The 21,475-nt window shown below is 37.4% G+C and overlaps 1 pseudogene; it reads right to left on the minus strand.

The window, feature by feature from the left end:
- Nucleotides 1-598: 598 nt before the first annotated feature.
- The window catches only part of LOC142163330 (UDP-glycosyltransferase 73C4-like), a 35,865-nt pseudogene continuing 14,988 nt past the window's right edge, over nucleotides 599-21,475 (minus strand).

A 21,475-nucleotide genomic window follows, 5' to 3' on the forward strand; every position in this document is an offset into this window, starting at 1 on the left:
TTAACTAAAAAGTATTCCACTTAATCCAGTCTCATTATATCTTCTTGATTCTGCATTGCTGTTATTTCCTGGATATATGTGTTTGAAGACAGTCGTAATTAGTTCTGCAGTTGCTTGGAACAATGACAAATCTGGCGTGACAGTACTTTTATTTTACCTCTCCCAATATGTTTTCTTTTCCTCTCTTTCCCAAAGAATACTACTATAATTTTATTTGTTGGTGATCAAATTATAGAGTTCTTGAAAATGAAAGTTTTTTTTCATTCTTTTGTTTCACTTATTTAACAGTTTATCTGCATTATGTCTTGAATTGGCATGTTCATATCAGGACAGTGAAAGTGAAGCTGAAGGCGCGGCCTTGATAAATCAGAAGAAAAGGAGTATAAATGTCACTCTAGAATACAATTGCAAATGCAGTCAAGAAGAACACAGTTGTCACTCTTGAAACTGATAAAGCTAATATAATCTCGACATAATTAGAGAGATAGGAATATATATTTTATCAATACCTTTGTCATCCCTATCAATTTTCTGCTGTCATAATTTTTTAGCTTATCTCAGCTAAAATCTAATAAGAGAAGCACTTTACATACTTGTTTCATTTTAAGCTTATTTGAAATTCTTGTATTTCTATGATGAGAAATGTCAAACTGAGGTGAGAAGATCCATTATTTTCTACTGCCTTTTTTGCAATTTGTCTTAGTTCTTTAGCTCTTTTCTCCTCTCAATTCCTTCTTTCTCTTTGGTCACTAAAACTTTTTTATGACTTTTGTTATGTCTTCCTTACTCATTTGCAACTTAGACATCTCTTCCTTGACCAAATGCACAACTTCCTAAGATCCAACACCTACACATATTTGCAATACATGTACTGAGTACCTCTCATTTAGAAATTGCTCGGCAAATAAAGGCCATGTGATCATAGGCACACCAACCATGGGCGAAGCTACGTTGGTCCAAGGGTGGTCAACTGACCACCCTTTGCTAAAAAATTATACTATGTATAAGGTAAAATATTATTTGTTATTGATTAAAAATAGACTTTGAACACCCTTGCATAGCCCACTCGCAAAGGGTGTTATTGAATTTTTTGGCTTTGTCACTGACAACGACATTAATTACTTCATGATTTGAATTCCAACCACAGTGAGTCAAGAACCCACCAACTGCAGGGTGTGACAGAATTAATACTTGTGGTGGCCAGACACGATGAAAAGCCCTCCTACTTTTGTTTTTTTCTCAAGCCCATTTTCCAATATCCAGTTCTCTATTGGTGCTTGTCCCTCCCCTACTTTTATGACTAAAATGAATGGATGACCTCACGCTTCCAGGCCTAAAACTAGGTCCACAAATTGTAAAATTGTAGTATTGTCGAAGCTCCCAAGACATGCATACACAATAGACTCAGGCTGCCAAGATTCAAGCCATTTATTCAAACATTCTTCTCTGCCAGATGATGCCTTATTCCCTCTGTGAGCTTTATCTAGGTTTTTAGTGTTACAAAGAGTCAAAGGTCCAATATACCAAACTCTACCATCTTTATGTTTTCGAAAATTATCAACATACCTTGGTTCCAATGCCTCGAAAGTATTAATTACAACACCTTAGGCTCTTGCTTCAACTACTCATATTTTATTATGGATATCTTGTATATAAATAGTTCCTGGATTGAATTGTCCAGGAAGCTGAGCTTTAGCGACTTCAATTCTATCTGAAAAATGAGGAATTACAAGGGACCTTGATTCAGGGATCTTGTTTTGATCCTTCATAATGTACAAGTTATGCATGGACAGTTGAGTTAAGAAACTCATTCTATCAAAAATTATTCTTTGAATCTAAAGTTTGTCTGGTGTCTCAGCAGTCCAAGAAAGATTCTTATCACAAATAAAGTAACTTGGCTTAGGTTTCATCTCTTCAAGCAGCTTTAGCTTGGTCTTGCTGTGCTTCTAACAAGAGCCATAGAGGGAAGAACATCCAGACATTCACATCCCTCAGGCAATCCTGCTTCTTTGGCTAGAAACTTGAGTTCAAGTAACCGAATAAGGTGTCCAGAGCCAATAACCCGATCAATTAATGCACTTAATCGAATAGCATTAAGAGGTGTCATGACTAAAGTGACTGTCACACCTTAAATCGAATAGTAAGTAATGGTACCAAAACATAGTTGAACTCTGCTAATGCTGGCTCTGTAACTTTTTTCTAGTAAGAGCTAAAAACTGTAGTATTAGATTATTCAGTTGTAAATCAAAAAAGGTAAAAGGTAGATTTATAATAGTGGTAGTATTTGTTAAGGCAGTGATGTAAGAGCTTACATATACAATAATTGATCTGCATTAAGTGCCAGATATTATTAGCACATAATAGTATTTATTGTTGTTATCTATATATTACTGATTATATTTTACTGTAGTTTGTGTTTTGAATTTATCTTATTTCCAATATTGTAGGAGTTTGTTGGTTAGTTCCTTGATTTCTCGTTTGTTCCACTATAGGAGGAGTACTATCTCAGTAACTCTATTATAGGCTTGTGTATATATTCAGTTCATGGTCATTCAATAAAATCATCTTTTATTTCATCTCGCTCATTCATTATGTGGTATCAGAGTAGTCTCCTTGTCTCTCACAAGCTTCTTTTCAATCCTCTGACTACCACCATAGGCTCACGTTAAAAAGGTCCCCCAATGTAACAAATGTTGACTCCATAAACAGTAACTTTAGTATTATTGTTAAATTAATGATCATTCAATAAAATCATCTTTTGTTTTATCTTGCTAATTCATTAAAGATACACGAGATTTCATATTCAATTTTATTATTATGTTTCATCTTTTTTGAAAGTATAAGTCATTGTTTTGTAGCATCACATGTATAATTCATTATGACCGGGATGTAAGTTATTTAATAGTTATGACCATGACAGCCGCACATTTCATTATAGGTTGGTTATATCACAATGTCTCTTCATTTAAATGTACATGATAGCCAATCAATCTTGTTTATAATATACATCAAAGCATTTCTACCTCATAGAGTTTCTTATAATTATATGGGGCTCCTCGCACTGGGATAAAGCGAACAAGATAGAAACCATCCACTAGTTACAAAACTCCAAAAAAATATTGAGAGGGCTAGCAAAATGAGGAGCAAATTAAATACTCCAATTTGTAAACTACTCATATTTCTATTTAGTGAGTTGAGACTACAATAGCTTCATGAACCATTCGCCACTTACCGACCACATTCCTAATTCTACAGTTAATCAATCATGTCCACATTAAGCACCAAATCTATTAGGTCGCAAAAAGTATAGTCACTTTTAAGAATAAAGATGATAATTGGAGTAGGTTAACAATATCAAATGATGTCTTTTAGAAATATTTTTCATTAACCAATTAAACAACAACACATAATTATTTTCTAGTCAATCATTTTTTTATGGAAAACGTCTCTCTGTACAAAGAATAAGTGTGGGGTCTAGTAGTTAAATTAATATAGTTGTAATTAGTAGAAGTAGTTAAGTTAGTTAGTTGGTTAGTTGTTATAATAGTGTACGTAGTTAGCATTATACAAAGATTTTCTATTATTCTGTTAGTGCTTCTCAACATACGGAAATGGGCCTTTTTCTCCACTAACTTTCTTCTTCTCTTCTGGCATGGCTGATCTCTTCAACATAGTATCATAGCACTCAGGCTAGATCGGTTTTCTCACCAACATTGTAAGAGAAAGTTTACCAACTCGACTCGCCATTTGTTCATGACTTTGCTATTTTAGTCATTTCAGCTAAATCCCTACAATTAGCGTTTATTTTTTTTATCTCAATTTCTGATGGAATTCGTCCACAAATTCAACAAATTCACTTCTATTTTTATTTTTATTATTTAGATCTGCTTTAATCGTGAAATTTGACACAATTTGATATAAAATCAACAAATTATGATGCCAAACGGCGAAAGAATCTCTACTCTAGCTCCTCAAGTACCTACTGCTACTAAGGCATTGAACACTCAACATCCAAATTTGGTACATCACAATTATCCTTTGTATATTCATCCCTCATATACAAGGTTCTGTACTTATTTCAATTTGGCTTCAAGGTTCTGAAAATTACTCTATTTAGAGTAGGTCAACAAAAATTGTGTTGCATGGTAAAAACAAATTAGGATTTGTTCTAGGAACTTGTAGAAAAGACATGTATAATCCTAGTTTACATGAATTCTTAGACAGATGCAATGCAATTGTATTAGCTTGGATAATGAACACCGTGTCTCAAAGTCTAATTAATACTGTGATATATGCATCTGATGCTCATAAGGTTTGGGAAGATCTCAAAGAGAGGTTTGATAAGGTAAATACCTCTAGAGCCTGCTATCTGCACAAGGAAATTTCTTGCCTTACTTCGGGAATATCATCTATGTCTGTGTATTTTTCAAAACTCAGGGAGCTATGGGAGGAGTATGAGACACTCATCCTCCCTCTTGTCCAGAATCCACTATACATGTTGAACACTACCAGTTACAAAAGCTATACAAGTTCTTAACTGGTTTGAATTAATTTTATGAAAACGCAAAGGATCAAATCCTTATTACATGCCCACTGCCAATATAAATCAAGCTTATACCATGACAGTGAATGTAGAAAGTCAAAAGAAGGTGGTTATGGATTTAACGCTAGTGTTGGTACTGATGCCAGTGAAGCTATTGCTCTACTAAGTAGTAAAATGAATAATAGTAGTGGTAAAACAGTGATGGCAACAATAATTACAAAGTTAGAAACAATTTCAACTATTGAAGGCTTGTGGTTCAGTGTGACTATTGCAAGCTCAGAGGTCAAACAAGAGACAACAATTACAAGTTACATGGATATATAGCAGACATCAAGTAGAAAAACAAAGGAGGACCACCCAATACTTATGCTAACAATGTGACTAATATAGGAAATCAAATATCATATGCACAAAGCTCTTCTCAGCGTGCATCATCTGCCTTTACACCACCAATTCCTGCTCAGTTCTTCATCCCAGAACAATATAATCTGATCCTGCAGATGTTGAATAAAGGGAAGGAAGGAGAGCCTGTGGCTAATGCAGCACAAATGAGGACAGCAAGTAATACTACTGCCCTAACATCTAATCTAGTTGACAATAATTTGCTAGTAGTCATAGGGGCAATCAATCATATGGTACACAAGCTGCTTAACAAGTTTAACAAATTATAACAAATGAGTAAGAATACAATTCCCTTACCTACTGGAGAATATGTTGCTATAAATAAGACAGGAGGATCTCATATATTTCAAGATTAAACAATTGGAGATGTACTATATGTCCGAGAGTTCAAATACAACTTACTGTTTGTTTCAAAAATCACTAAGGAGTTAAAACATTTTTTTCCTTATTTCTTTTAATTTCAGGAACTATCAAGTGGGAAGGTGGTAGTAATTGATAGAGATGAGTATGGTCTCTATATTCTGAAAAATGAGGTACTATAAACCTAAAGCAAGTAGCTGACATCTAGAATACTCATTCATATACAAATATCATTTTTAGTTCTACTAGTATCTGTGTGAAAGTAGTTCTAAGAATAAGAATAAGATTGATGATACATCTCTTTGGCATAGAAAATTAGGGCATGCCCTTTTAAAAGTCTCGAGAATTATAGATGGTTTGAGTAAGATTCAGTTAAAAGATCACATGTGCAATACATGTCCTATTGCTAAACAACCAAGACTGCCCTTTTCTCTAAGCACTACTTGTTCTGGTTATTCTTTTGATCTTGTGTATACTGACATTTGGGGACCCTAAAAAGTCTCTACTTATGATGAAAAAAGATACTTCATAACTTTAGTAGATGATTATTCTAGATACACTTGGATTTTTTTTAATGACTACCAAGGAAGATTCTATTGTAGTGTTAAGGAACTTTCTGTTGTTTATCAAGAACTAGTTTAACTGTGGTGTGAAGTGTATTAGAACAGACAATGATTCAGAATTCTTTAATGATCAGGGGAACAGATTGTTAAATAATTATGGCTTTATGAATCAAAGCTCATGTGTATGCATGACCAATAGAGTGGTTTAGTTGAAAGGATGAATAGATATATTTTGGACATGGATAGAGCACTAAGGTTTCAGGCTTTTGTTCCTTTAAAATTTTGGGGTGAATGTGTATCCACTACTTTATACCTCTTTAACAGGCTGCCCACTATCTTGTTGAAAGGTCAGCCACCCTTTCAAAAGTTGTTTCATTGAGTCCCTTCATTGCAGTTTCTCAAGGTGTTTAGCAGTTTGTGTTACGCTATAAATGTGAAGAAAATTCACAAATTCAATCCAAGGACAACCCCAACTGTTCATCTTAGATATCAACTACTCAGAAGGGCTATCATCTCTATGATTTGAACTCCATGGAGTTTTTTGTGAGCAGAGACCCTGTATTTCAAGAAGACATTTTTCCTTTCAAGGATATGAGCACTAGTTCTTCTCCTATGTTCCCAGTATTGGAACTAGTCGAGATTGATTCTCCTATTGTCACTGCACCTCTTCCTCTACTCATAGAGTGCATCTCATATGCTTCTCCAAACTTCATCACTACAGAGCTTACTCCACCACCTCATCCAGTACAGCTCAGAAGATCTTCAAGAGAATCTGGACCACTCATCTGGATGGAAGATTATATTGTTCCATAGAAGTCATCTTCTTGTTCCTATCCATTGTCCAACTATGTGGTGTATGATCATATTAATCCTACATACATGGCATTCCTATCAGCTTACTCAGCCATTGTACAGCTAAAGACTTATGCAGAAGCTAGTGCCAATCCACTTTGGGTGGCTGCTATGAAGTCTGAAATCTCAGCACTTGAAAGTAACAACACTTGGATAATTGTGGATTTTCCTCCAAATTAGGTCCCTATAGGATGCAAATGGATGTTTAACGTGAAGTATAAATCCACATGGAAAGTTGATAGGTAGAAAGCAAGACGTGTAGCTAAGGGCTACAACCAGCAGGAATGTTTAGACTATACTAAAACTTTATATTTTGTAGCCAAGATGGTTACAATAAGGTATGTAGTGGCACTTGCTGTTGTATCACACTGGTATGTTTTTCAAATGTATGTGCCTCATGTATTTCTTTAGGGTAATCTATGTGAAGAAGTATACATGAAAATCCTTGATGGCTTTACAAGCTAGGGGGAGTATCAGAAGGTGTGTAAGCTGAATAAATCTATGTATGGACTTAAATAAGATCCCAGAGAGTGGAATTTGAAGTTTATAGAGGCTTTGACATACTTGGTATTTGTACAATCCCACTATGACTATTCTTTATTCACACACAGAAAGAGAAAAGACTTAGTGATTATGCTTGTGTATGTAGATGACTTGTTGGTTACTAGCAACAACCTGAGCCTGATTGAGAAGGCTAGAAAAGACCTACAGAACATGTTTAAGATGAAAGATTCAGGGGTAATTTAAATACTTTCTTGGCATAGAGTTTTCAAGATCAGAGAAGGAATTCATATGTGCCAAAGAAAGTATGCCCTTGATCTGCTATATGAAACAGGGTTATCAGGAGGTAAGCCAGTATCTACTCCACTGGAATTTAATCACAACTTACCTCAGTAGAGTTTGACAAGGTGTTCAACAAATATAAATTGGTTGATGATAGATTACTTGAAGATAGAAGTGGATATCAAAGAATAGTTGGAAGACTATTATATTTGACTATGACTAGACCTGACATAGCCTAATATGACACAGGTTCTAAGTCAATTCATGCATGCTCCTAAGCCATAATATCTAGATAATGCTATGAGAGTGATCAAATACATTAAAGGGAACCCTGGACTTGGGTTGTTCTTGCCATAAGGTTGCACTCAGAAGCTAGTTGCATTCTGTGACTCGAACCGGGGTGCATGTGTAGAAACAAGAAAGTCAGTCACTGGTTAGTGCTATTAAATTTGGTGATGCTTTGGTTTCCTGGAAATTCCAGAAGCAAGGGACATTATCAAGAAGTTCAACTGAGGCAGAATTTAAAAGCATGGCTACTACTATTGAAGAAATCAAGTGGTTAGTTAGTCTGTTTGAGGAGTTGGGAACTGCAGTTGAACTTCCAATTCAGCTCCGCTGTAAGAGAAAAAATATAAGAGGGAATGATCAAGATACAACATGTTGGCACAAGGGAACAACTGACAGACATTTTCACTAAGAACGTGTGCAGTCCACAACACGATTACTTGGTAGGCAAGCTGGAAACAGCTTGAGGGGAGTGTAGAAAGAATAAGTGTGTGATCTAATAGTTAAATTAATACAACTATAATTAGTAGAAGTGGTTGAGTTAATTAGTTGGTTAGTTGTTATAAATAGTGTAGGTGGTGTAGCATCGCACAGTGACTTTCAATTATTCTATTAGTGCTTCTCAATATACGAAAATGCGGCTTCTAATTTAGTAACTTTCTTCTTCTATTTTGCCATGGATGTGCTCTTCAACACTCTCATCGTACCGAACATACTCAAAACAACAAACATGAAAAGAAATAACGCTCCAAAGAAGTACACTTTGTTTCCTGAATTATTCATGTATCTTTTTTAGAGATAAAATACAAATAACACAAAAAAAAAAAAATGCTTCTAGCCTTGCCAATTCAAAGAGGTACATTGCATACTAGTGCATTCTCTTATCTTATCATAACTTTGCCTACATATGAATACTTACTATGAATAACAATTTCCATAATGTCATGGGCGTCTATTTTTCAGTTTTATATATCGTCCCCCGACCCTACAGAAAATCCCAACGACTTTGCTCTTCAACTTTTCCAATTCACCTCACATTGATAAAGGTAATGAAGAAGTTCGAATTAATTAAGTACTTATACTTTAATTTTTTTTTTTCACATTACAAAATCATTTCAGCATTATAACAGTGAGAATAAACTGTTTTCCATCATTTAGTAGTTTATCGATCTTAAATAGGAAAACAAATCAGATTTCAAAGCTTATTTTATAACTTAATTGTGAATTTATTTACATTTTTTGACGTAAAGAGAGCGTAGTAGTGTAACGATTCGGCCAATTATTTTGTGTATTATAGTTGTGTTCCCCTATTCATTAGTTCTTTTATGTTCATTTGTGGTTCTGTGACTTTTCGGGGTCGTTGGATTGGTTTCGGGAAGGTCTTGGTGTGAATTGGGATACTTAGTCCCAAGGCTAAAGGCTTAAGTGGAAAGAGTTGACAAGAATTTTACTTTTGTGTTGACGACTCCGAAATAGTATTTTGATGGTTCCAGTAGTTTCGTATGGTGATCTTGAACTAAAGCGTATGTCCGGATGTTGATTTGAAGGTCCGTACGTTGATTTGATACTTTTTTGGCGAAAGTTGGAAAGTTGAAGGTTTGGAAGGTTGAGAGGTTTGACCGGTAGTTGACTTTATTAATATTGGATTTTGATTTTGGTTTCGGAAGTTGGAATAGATCCGTTGTATTATTTGGGACCTGCATGTAAAATTTGATATCATTCGAAATTGACTTGATATGGTTCAACATGGGGTTTTGGAAGTTGAAAGGTCATTAGTTCATTAGGCTTGAATTGGTGTGCGATTCATGTTTTTGGTATTGTTTGAAGTTGTCACGACCCGGATTTCTCACCGTCGGGACCGTGATGGCGCCTTACAATATACCCGCTAGGCAAGCCAACGTTACTGATTATTTTACCTTTTTTCCTTATCTTTTAATATTTACAAGTTAACAAAAATAAATCGGCGGAATAAATACGGAAGAAAAGAATTTAATAGATTGTCTTAATACAAATAACGAAAACGTAATAAAACTCCATCCATAACTGGTGTCACTACTCACGGACAGTCTACGAATAATACAAATAAGGGTCTGAACAAAGAATTACTCATCTGTTTCAGAAATAGATAAAGAGAAAAGAAACGGGATAGAAGGGGATGCCAAGGCCTGCGGACGCCTGCAGGACTATCTCGGGTCTCCACTGGACTGAAGGCAGCAACCTCGAATCTACACACAAGGTCCAATGCACAAAGACAGAGTGTAGTATCAGAACAACCGACTCCAAGTACTGGTAAGTGTCGAGCCTAACCTCGGTGAAGTAGTGACGAGGCTAGGACATGACAAACATTATAAACCTGTGCAGTTAATCATTATAATAACTGAGTAACAAGTAATAAAAACTAAGAAGAAATGTACGGGAAGGGGAAACATACTATGGGAGTTTCAACATAAAGAATTACAGTAGTAAGAAATTTAAACAGTTAAAACACTTGAACTGATAACAACAAATGCACACTGCAAACAGAAAATGCACAGAATCACCCTTCGTGCTTTTACTCTCAATCCTCACCATGCAATCAATAATAGAAATATGCACGACATTACCCATCGTGCTTTATCACTCTCCCTCACCATATGAATAATAGAAATGTGCACGGCATCACCCTTCGTGCTTTATCACTCTTCCTCACCATATGAATAATAGAAATATGCACGGCATCACCATTCGTACTTTATCACTCTTCCTCTTTAAAAATCGCCCAAGGTCGAGTTCTATGGAAGAAAATATGAAATTTTGGTCTAATCTCATGCTGGTTCTGTTTTTAAATTCGCTGGACAGACCTTCATCACGTTCGCGAGAGGCCTGTTGTGATCGCGATACACAGCGGCCTAAGGCCTTCGTGTTTGCGAGTCAGTCTACGTGTTCGCGTAAGGCAACTCCCCCCCAAGCCATCGCGTTCGCGACCCAGTGGTCGCGTTCACGTAGAAGGACCAGACTCCCCTCCCCCAGGTCCCTTGACCATCGCGTTCACGAGAGGATGATCGCATTCGCTAAGGGTATCACCCCCAGTGCTTCGCGTTCGCATCCAGTCCTCTGCATTCGCGAAGAAGGAATTTCTCCCTCAGAAAATTTACGCTTCGCGATCGCGAATCACAAGATACTTGTGCACCTGCAACAGCAAAATAGCAGAACTCTCTAAGTCCAAAACATCTCGAACCCTCGGGGCTCCAAACTAAACATGCACAAAAGTCTAAAAACATCATACGGACTTGCTCGCGTGATCAAATCGCCAAAATAACACCTAAAACTATGAATTTAGCATCAAAATCAATGAAAATCTCAAGAACTCTTAAAGTTTCTATTTTCACAACCGAGGGTCCGAATCATGTAATATAAACTTTGTTTCTTACCAAATTTCACAGACACCACTTAAATACTATATTAAACCTGTACCGGGCTCCAGAACTAAAATACAAGCCCGATACCATCGAAATCAAGAATCGGTAAATTTCCAAAAACCATTATATTTTCAGTTAAACAATTTCCTTCAAAAATTCATTTTTCGGGCTAGGGACCTCGGAATTCAATTCCGGGCATACGCTTAAGTCCCATATTTTTCTACGGACCCTTTGGGATCGTCAAATCATGGGTCCGGGTCCGTTTACCCAAAATATTGACTGAAGTCAACTTAATTCAATTTTAAAGGTAAAATTTAGAATTTTTCTCAAATTTTCACATAAAAGCTTTTCGGATATATGTTTGGACCGCGCACGCAAATTGAGGTGAGACAAAATGAGTTTTTAAGGCCTCGAAACACAGATTTGACTTCTAAAATAAGAGATGACCTTTTAGGTCATCACATTCTCCACCTCTAAATCAATTGTTCATCCTTGAACTGACATAGAAAAGTACCTGAGTCGGTGAAAAGATGGGGATATCGGCTCTGCATATCAGACTTGGACTCCCAGGTAGCTGCCTCGATAGGTTGACCTCTCTACTGAACACGAACTGAAGGTTAACTCTTCGATCTCAATCGACGAACCTGCTGGTTTAAAATCGCTACCAGCTCTTCCTCATATGTCAAGTTCTTGTCCAACTGGACAGTGCTGAAGTCTAACACGTGGGATGGATCGTCGTGATACTTCCGAAGCATGGACACATGAAACACTGGATGCACAACTGCTAAACCCGGCAGCAACGCAAGTTTGTAAGCCACCACTCCCACTCTATCAAGGATCTTAAAAGGCCCGATGAACCTAGGTCTTAGGTTGCCTTTCTTTCCAAATCTCATCACGCCCTTCATGGGCGACACTCGAAGCAACACTCGCTCTCCGACCATGAATGCCACATCACGAACCTTACGGTCGGCATAAATCTTCTGCTTGGACTGAGCTGTACGAAGCCTATCCTGAATGATCTTAACCTTCTCCAAGGCATCCTGAACTAAATCTGTACCCAAAAACCGAGGCTCTCCCAGCTCAAACCACCCAACCGGCGACCGACACTGCCTACCATATAATGCCTCATAGGGAGACATATGGATGCTCGACTGATCATTGATGTTATAGGCAAACTCCACTTTACCTGCTGACAATTCAAACACCGAGCTACATACGCAACAATATCCTTCTTCATCCTCCTCCACCAATAATGCTGCCGCAAATCCTGATACATCTTAGCGGTGCTCGGATGAATAGAATACCAAGAACTATGGGCCTCCTCTAGAATCAACTCACGAAGTTCATCCACATTAGGCACACAAACTCAACCATGCATCCTCAAAACTCCATCATCTCCCAACTGCAACCTGCTTGGCACCTCCATGCCACACTGTGTCTCTAAGGACAAGCAAATGAGGATCAATATACTGCCGATCTCTGATACACTGAAATAATGAAGAACGAGTGACTGTGCAAGCTAGAACACGGTTGGGCTTAGAAACATCCAACCTCACGAACTAATTGGCTAAAACCTGAACATCTAAAGAAAGCAGTCTCTCACTGACTGGAATATACGTAAGGCTGCCCATACTGGATGACTTCCTACTCAAAGCATCGGCCACTACATTGTCCTTCCCCGGGTGATACAAGATGGTAATATCATAGTCTTTCAATAGCTCCAACCACCTCCTCTGCCTCAAATTTAGTTCCTTCTGCTTGAACAAGTATTGCAAACTCTTGTGATCCATGAACATCTCACTTGACACACCATATAAATAGTACCTCCAAATCTTCAGCGTGTGAACAATGGCTGCTAGCTCCAAATCATGAACTGGATAATTCTTCTCGTGGATCTTCAGCTGTCGCGAAGCATATGTAATAACCTTGCCATTCTGCATCAGCATCGCACCCAATCCGATACGAAATGCATCACAATATATTGTATATGGCCCTCAACCTGTGGGCAATACCAACATCGGCGCCGTAGTCAAAGCTGTCTTAAGCTTTTGAATGCTCGCCTCACACTCGTCCGACCACCTGAATTGGGCACCCTTCTAGGTCAACCTAGTCATCGGGGCTGATATAGATGAAAACCCTTCCATAAACCAATGGTAATAATCCGCCAAACCCAAGAAACCCTTGATCTCTATAGCTGGTGTGGGTCTAGGCCAGTCCTTGACTGCCTCAATCTTCTTAGGATCCACCTGAATACCCGCTGTTGATATGACGTGACCTAGGAATGCTACTGAACCCAACCAAAACTCACATTTAGAAAACTTAGCATACAACTGGTTGTCTCTCAGAGTCTGAAGAACGACTCGAAGGTGCTGCTCGTGCTCCTCTTCGTGCTTTATCACTCTTTCATCAGTCAAATAGTAAAAACAATAACATCCCGACAAGGGAATCAACAATAGAACAAATACATCCCGATAAGGGAATCATCTATAACCAATCTCGTTCCAACATTTAACTTCACAAAATAAATCTCAATTTGAGCCAATACTCAACAATGGTCAATTACCAAGAAATTATCATAAATCATGTTCAACATGGATAATCATCAATTTAAGTATGGACAGTATAAAATAAGAGTAACAACAGTCATAGTATAAGACTCGCGGGCATGCTCGACACCAACGTACAGATACTCGTCACCACACCTATACACTGTACTCAACACTAACACGTAACAAATAAGACAACAATACATATTCCCTCAAGCTAAGGTTAGGCCAAACACTTACCTCAATTCCACGGCAAAACTCAAGCCACAAATACCGCTTTCCCCTTAAATTTCACCTCCAATTCACTTGTATCTAGTCATATTAACTTTATAATATCAATGATTGCTAATTAAATCAATTGCAATACATAATTATAGGTTTTCTAACATTTTTTCCAAAAGGTCAACAGTCGACCCCGGGCCCGCTTGGTCAAAACTCGAGGTTCGGACCAAAACCCATTCACCCACCAGTCAAAATGTGTAATTAGTTTAGGAATCTGACCCATAATCGAGGTTTAAATTTCCAATTTTGTAAAGTCCCCAATTCTTTCCAAAATCCCTAATTCTACCATGAAAGAACAAGATTTAGGCCTAGAAATCTAATGGGTGTTGATGTAAAATGAAAGAGATGAGTTTGAGAACACAAACCTATGATTTGGTGTTGAAATTCCTCTTCAAAATCGCCCAAGGTCGAGTTCTATGGAAGAAAATATGAAATTTAGGTCTAATCCCATGTTGGTTCTATTTTTAAATTCACTGGACAAACCTTTATCGCGTTCACAAGAGGCTTGTCGTGATCACGATACACAGCGGCCTAAGGCCTTTGTGTTCGTGAGTCTATCTACGCATTTGCGTAAGGCAACTCCCCCCCCCCTAATCCATCGCGTTCGCGACCTAGTGGTCATGTTTGCGTAGAAGGACTAGACTCCCTTCCCCCAGGTCCCTTGACCATTGCGTTCGCGGGAGGATGATCGTGTTCGCGAAGGGTACCACCCCCAGTGCTTCGCATTCGCGTCCAGTCCTCCGCGTTCACGAAGAAGGAGTTTCTCCCTCAGACAATTTACATTTGGCGATCACGAGAATTGCTTCCTGATCGCGAAGCACAAGATACACGTGCACATGCAACAACAAAATAGCAGAATTCTCTAAGTCCAAAACATCCCAAAACCTATCTGAAACTCACCCGAGCCATCGAGGCTCCAAACCAAGCACGCACACAAGTCTAAAAATATCATACGGACTTGTTCGCATGATCAAATTACTAAAATAACACCTAGAACTACGAATTTAGCATTAAAATCAATTAAAATCTCAAGAACTCTTAAAGTTTCTATTTTCACAACTGAGGGTCTGAATCACATCATATAAACTTCGTTTCTTACCAAATTTCACAGACACCACTTAAATACCATATCAAACATGTAACGGGATCCGGAACCAAAATACGAGCCTAATACCATCGAAATCAAGCATCGTTAAATTTCCAAAAACCATTATATTTCCAGTTAAACAATTTCCTTCAAAAACTCATTTCTCGGGCTAGGGACCTCGGAATTCAATTTCGGGCATACGCCCAAGTCCTATATTTTTTTACGGAATCTTCGAGACCATCAAATCACGGGTCCCGGTCCGTTTACCCAAAACATTAACCTAAGTCAACTTAATTTAGTTTTAAAGGCAAAATTTAGCATTTTCTCAAATTTTCAAATAAAGGCTTTCCGGATATACACACGGACCACGCATGCAAATCGAGGCGAGACAAAAGGAGGTTTCAAAGGTCTCAAAACATATATTTGACTTGTAAACAATAGATGACATTTTGGATCATCACAGATGTGATTTGAGGCTTTGAATAAGCTCGTATAAAGTTTTAGGACTTGCTGGTATGTTTGGATAGGGTATCGGAGGTATCAGGTATGTTTTGGATGGGCTATGGACCATTTCCATCATGTTTGGGACTATTGTTCTGAGGTTGTTGTTTCCTTCTTCACGATCACGAAGAGGTTGTCGTGATCACGGAAGGCATTTTATTGGCTAGGGGAAATTGTTCATCGCATTCATAAGATGGATTTCATGTTTGTGTAGGCTATTTCTGGGTTTCATAATGCCTAGGTAGACTATATAGTACTCCATTTCGAGAGTTTGGTTCATTTTAACATATTTTGAGTTGTAGAGCTTGGTTTTGAGTGCTTTTGGAGGGGATTTTCATGATTTGGATCGGCATAAGTGTTTTTGACTCGGATTTTTCTATTATTCATGATTCCATCTTTGTTTTTATTATTTAATTGGTGATTTGAATTGGAGAAACTAGGGATTTTAGTAAAAACTTTCCTAAAGTGTAAATTGAGGATTTGAAGGTCGATTTGAAGTCGGAATAGGATGAAATTGGTATGGTTGGACTCGTAATCGAATGGGTGTTCAGAGTTTATGAGTTTGGCCGGGTTTCGAGTTATGGGTCCGGGGTTGACTTTTTGATTTTGATTAAAGATCTTAGCTTTATTATTTGGATTCGATTCCTATGACTTTTATTGATTATATTAAGTTAATTTGGCCAGATACAGGTCGTCTAGAGGTTGATACACGCAGGAAGGGCTTGTTAGAGGAGTGATTTGGCTTGCTTGAGGTAGGTATCTTACCTAAACATGAGTTGTTTGTGATAGCGACGTGCTATGAGTGCGCATATGTGTGTGGTTTGAGCCCATGCGCGATCAAAATGGTATTTATCCATGCTCGGAAAAGTGTTTAGGCTATGATATGTATTGTATTGGTTGTTAAGCTTTAAATGGTGATGTTTGTAACCTTATTGTGAACTGTTTGTAACCTTATTGTGATCTATTTGTAACCTTATTGTGAACTATTTGATCTATGTTTGAGGTAAAAAAAAAGGCTAATTCCCTGAATGAACTTTATAATTGCTATTTATATGATGAAATTGATGAATTGACCTAGGATAGTATACTTTGCACATGTCTACACTTTAGCATGTCCTTATACTAGTCCAGGAGTATGAAATATGATATTCATTCATCATACACATGTGTTCTTGTATATTTGCTTCTGTGTGATATGATTTGGAGTAGATGCTTGTGACCACACCGGATGGATTGTGTTGTTATGCATGTGACCATGTCGGGCGGATTGTACTGTTATGCTTGTGACCAAGCCGGGCGGATTGAGTTGTTATACTTGTGACCACACCCAGGAAAATTACGTTGTTATGCATGTGACCATACCGGACGGATATGATATTAATCAAGTGACCACACCAGGATGATAGCATGCTGAATTGGCTGTGCTACGTGTGAATATGAATTCATCCCCTAGGGTCACCCTCTCATGTGCCTTCTTGATAGTGTACACGCGGATTTGAAGAAACTGAACAGTAATTTGGTACGGATATGGAAATATTGTTGAAAATATGACTAGTGTTTGCTTTGGATTTTGCATTTCAACTTTACTTGCAATTTCTATGGTTAATTATGATTTATTTGCATATAATCTTTATAGGATGTATCATTAACTGAGCAGAGAACTTGAGTAATTATGCACATACAGATGGTTTATGTGCTTTATGACTTGATCACATTATTGTTCTACACTTGTTGAGTTTATGAAATTGCACAGGTTATAGTAGGAATTATTTATAATTCTTGCTTCTTTTACCTCGCCGAGATTAGTTATGATTAGGGGTGACAAAATGGTTCAAAGAAAACAGTTATCCACCCATATTATCCATTAAGAAATGGGTTGGATAATGAACTATTTATAAACGGATCAAATATGGATAAGAACCATATTATCCATTTAGAAAATGGATAACCAATAGGTCTAACTTTTACATTTGTAAAGCCTCAAATTTGGGGCTCCTCAAGTTAGGGAGACTAAGAATTCTCCAAGAAGTGATCATATGCAAGAAGTCATGAATAATATGGTTACCCATATTATCCACCGGTTAATCCATTTTTTATCCGTATTAAATTTGGGTCGGGTCGGATAATTTATCCATTTTTTCATTACCCGTTTTCGACCCGAACCATATCCGACCCAACCTGACCTGCCCGTTTGCCACTCCTGATTATGATGCTTGCTAAGTAAATTGGGCCGGTTGTACTCATGTTACACTCTACACTTAATTTTGCACACCCAGGTGTCGGACCTGGTCATCAGTAGCCAAGGCTTGTGGCAGAGTTGATCACTGAGAAACTAGGTAGAACTGCATTCTCGGCCGCAATCTTGGCGTCTTTTTTCTTATGTACTATTATTTTTAGTTCAAACAGTATTGTTATTTAGCTTTTTAGGCTTATATTTATTATAGAGCTCATGACTCTGTATTTACCAGTTTTAGAGAATAATCATATATTAGCATTATTATGTTATATTGAGGTTTCAGACTAATATTATTTCTTTAAATTCCGCTATTTTATTTCTTTATTATTATGTCTGGATTGCCTATCAAGTGTGTTAGGCTCCATCACGACTGGTTGTGTTTTGGGTCATGACAAGTTAGTATTAGAGCCCTAGGTTTATAGGTATTACGTGACATGAGGAAGTTTAGTAGAGCCTTGCGGATCGATACATACACGTCTATACTTATCTTTGAGAGGCCATCAAACAAAAACTTGACTTTCTTGCATTCTTATCGTGCATATTTGTTATTTCCGAAGTTTGAACCTTGACTCTTCTATTGTCTCACAAATGATGATGACACATGTAGCCAGATCAGGAGGACGGGCACCAGTAACACTAGTTAGGGCCGCGATAGTCTGAGGCCACGGTAAAGGACGAGATGGGGCTCGCACTACAGCTAGAGAAGCACTTGTACAACCACTAGTTGCTTCAGCTGAGGAGCAGGTACTAGATATTATTGAGCTGGTGGAGCCAGCTCTGGCACCAGCAGCGCCTATCATCATTCCTATCCTTTAGGAGGCCTTGGCCCAGATTTTGACTGTGTGCACGAGCCCGGATCAGGAAGTTTCAATCCCAGTTGCACCGGTTTCCTCACAGGCTGAGGGAGGTGTCAAGACTCCTACCGCCTGTACTCTGGAGCAGCTAGCTCGGGGCCATCAGACACCGGGGGTATTACCGGTTCAATCGGTTGTGCTGCTCGGGCCGAGTTTGGTCCACCTATGAGTGATGAGGAGCAGAAGAGGTTGGAGCTATTTAGGAGGCTTAAGCCTCTAGAGTTCAACAGAGCAGAGTAAGAGGATGCTCATGACTTTCTAGACTAGTGTCAGCGGATTCTTAGAACCTCAGGTATTTTGGACATAGTAGAGTTGACTTCACTACTTTTCAGCTGACAGGGGCAGCCTATAGATGATGGCAGACTATTGATTTAGGCAAGCCAACTGGCGCAGCACCACGTATCCAATTTTTCCCTCATTTTTAAATATATGTATATATACTTTCAAAATAGTGCATATACATCATAATTTTGATTTATAAGCAAACAAAAGTATTTTTATAATTTTTCATAATTTTTAAAGGCTTTAAATCAATTTATTTCTGTATTTTATTATATAAATATTCTATGATTACCCTCCAAATTATTTTTTATGATGATTTAATTATCTAAATATATCATTTATATCAATATGAGGTTTTAAATATTTTCAGTGCATTTCTTATAATTACATTTGCATTTCTAAGGCTAAATTGTACATCTTTGCAATAATAGCCCATATTAATGTATAATTATATTATTTATGCAAAAAATAATTTTTTATATTTTTAAAATGTTAAGTAATTATTTTAGCGTATAAATAATTTTTTATTATTTATTTATCACTTTTATAAATTATTTATTTGATTACAATCGGGTATTTAAAATTTAGCCCTAAATTCCTCCTAATTTTCGGACATAAAACAACCCAATACACTATACCAACACCCTTACACTAACCCAATTACCCCTAGCCCAAGACTAATTAGCCCAACCCCGTACCCGTTTAAACCACCCGACCTAGAACTCTTTTGAATCGTGGCCGTTGATCTCAAAGATCAACGGTCCACGTTACACCCTCCGCTTTAACTACACCCAAGCCCCAACCCTAAATCACTTCTCACCACCCCTCCACCCTGTAACTCTCTCTATCTCACCTCTGAAGAACCCTAATCACCGCCTTTTACCAATCCCTTTCCTAATCCCTTTAACCATAGGATTTACCCATTATTTACTTACCATATCCGTGTTCCTTCTCTACTGGTTCATCTATGGTGTTACCTAATTTTCTTTCCTAAACATGGCGAGTAGATCTCTTATAAATCGAACCAAATCTGGTTCATTTCCCTAACCTTTTTCCCATCTGTGTTCATTTTTGTTCTTTTATGGTATGAATCTCTCTGTATCTTTGAGATTCTTAAGGTTTCACATCCTTTCAAATCAAACCAAATCTATCTTGATTCTTTATTTTTGAATAGTATTTTTGTCTATGTTCATCTCATTAAATGCAGCATGTGATTTTTTACTTTTTATTTCTGTCGATTTATGTACTTTGCCTAAAATTAGGGTTTTAAAATTTCCTCTTTTCCTTACTGATTTCAATTGTTTTCCTTTCTACCATTTGACTGATGATTTTCCATGTTTATGTGTTAATTTCTACTACTACATAAACCCCTTCCCCCATTCCCTTTAGACGGACTTTGGAAACACTATAACCTCACTAGATCTAAAACTTCACTCTATTATTTCGTTCTGTACTTTTGTTTTGGCCGGCTGAAAGTCAAGGCTATTAAATTCTGGGTTTTGCTTCTCATTGACATTTAGAACACTATAGGTTTTGTTCTTTGTTGCATTTTTCGTTTAACTTGCGAGTTACTTGGTTTCGTAATTTCATCCTTATGTGTTCTTACCTCTGAATCTCTGCTTAATACGTTCCTAGTTTACTTAAGCTTCACTCTGTTAACTTCTGCATTTAATCACTCTTAATGATACTTGTTCTGAGACTATCTATGTCTAATTGGGTAATTTGAATCTTCCAAAGACTGTTTAGTCAATGTGTTGATGCCTGAATGTTAATAAATTTGTTCACTTGCTTAGAATCTCTATGATGAATGGCTCACATCTGTGGTAATCTGTGTTAAGACTTTCGGTGTTAGTCATAATTTTCCCCTCTGCCATTATGTCACTCAGCATGCTCACTCGATCCCATACCCCTTTAGTATTTGCTTGTGATTTAGAACAGTTGTCTCAGCATATTTGAATTGTTACTTTGAGGTGTTAGGCTAAACCTTTATTAATTAGACTTCTATAACAATGCTTGAATTCCCATATCTGCTACTTGACATGAGTTTACTTTCCATTTTGTCCAGAATCTCTATAGAGATGTTCTGCCATATGTTATGTGTCTGTGATCTTGTCCCTTTGTTAACATGATACCTTGTTCCATCTGTGATTACTTGGCTTATCACAATGTTGTCTTGTTTCTTATATATTTAGCATAATTTCCAATCATGTTTCAACCTATCTAGTAATGTGCATCTATGTATAATAACCTTTATCAATCCTGCAAACGTGTTCTTTCCTTAACCCTTTTTCAGCATGTGACTGCTTCTATACTAAGTGTTAAATTTGTTTTCCTCAGTTTGCATTAAGCTTGTTCTATGATTTAATCAACTGTCTTCTTGATTTGCTTAGTTTGGTTGTGTCTGCTAAAACCTTTCAGTTCATATTTCTCAATTTTGATCCTTTCTTTCACCTGTCACCTAAGTTGTTTGAATCACATTCTTAGCCGGCTGAAAGCCAAGA

This window comes from Nicotiana tabacum, chromosome 8, assembly GCF_000715075.1.
Source record: "Nicotiana tabacum cultivar K326 chromosome 8, ASM71507v2, whole genome shotgun sequence".
Lineage (NCBI taxonomy): Eukaryota > Viridiplantae > Streptophyta > Magnoliopsida > Solanales > Solanaceae > Nicotiana > Nicotiana tabacum.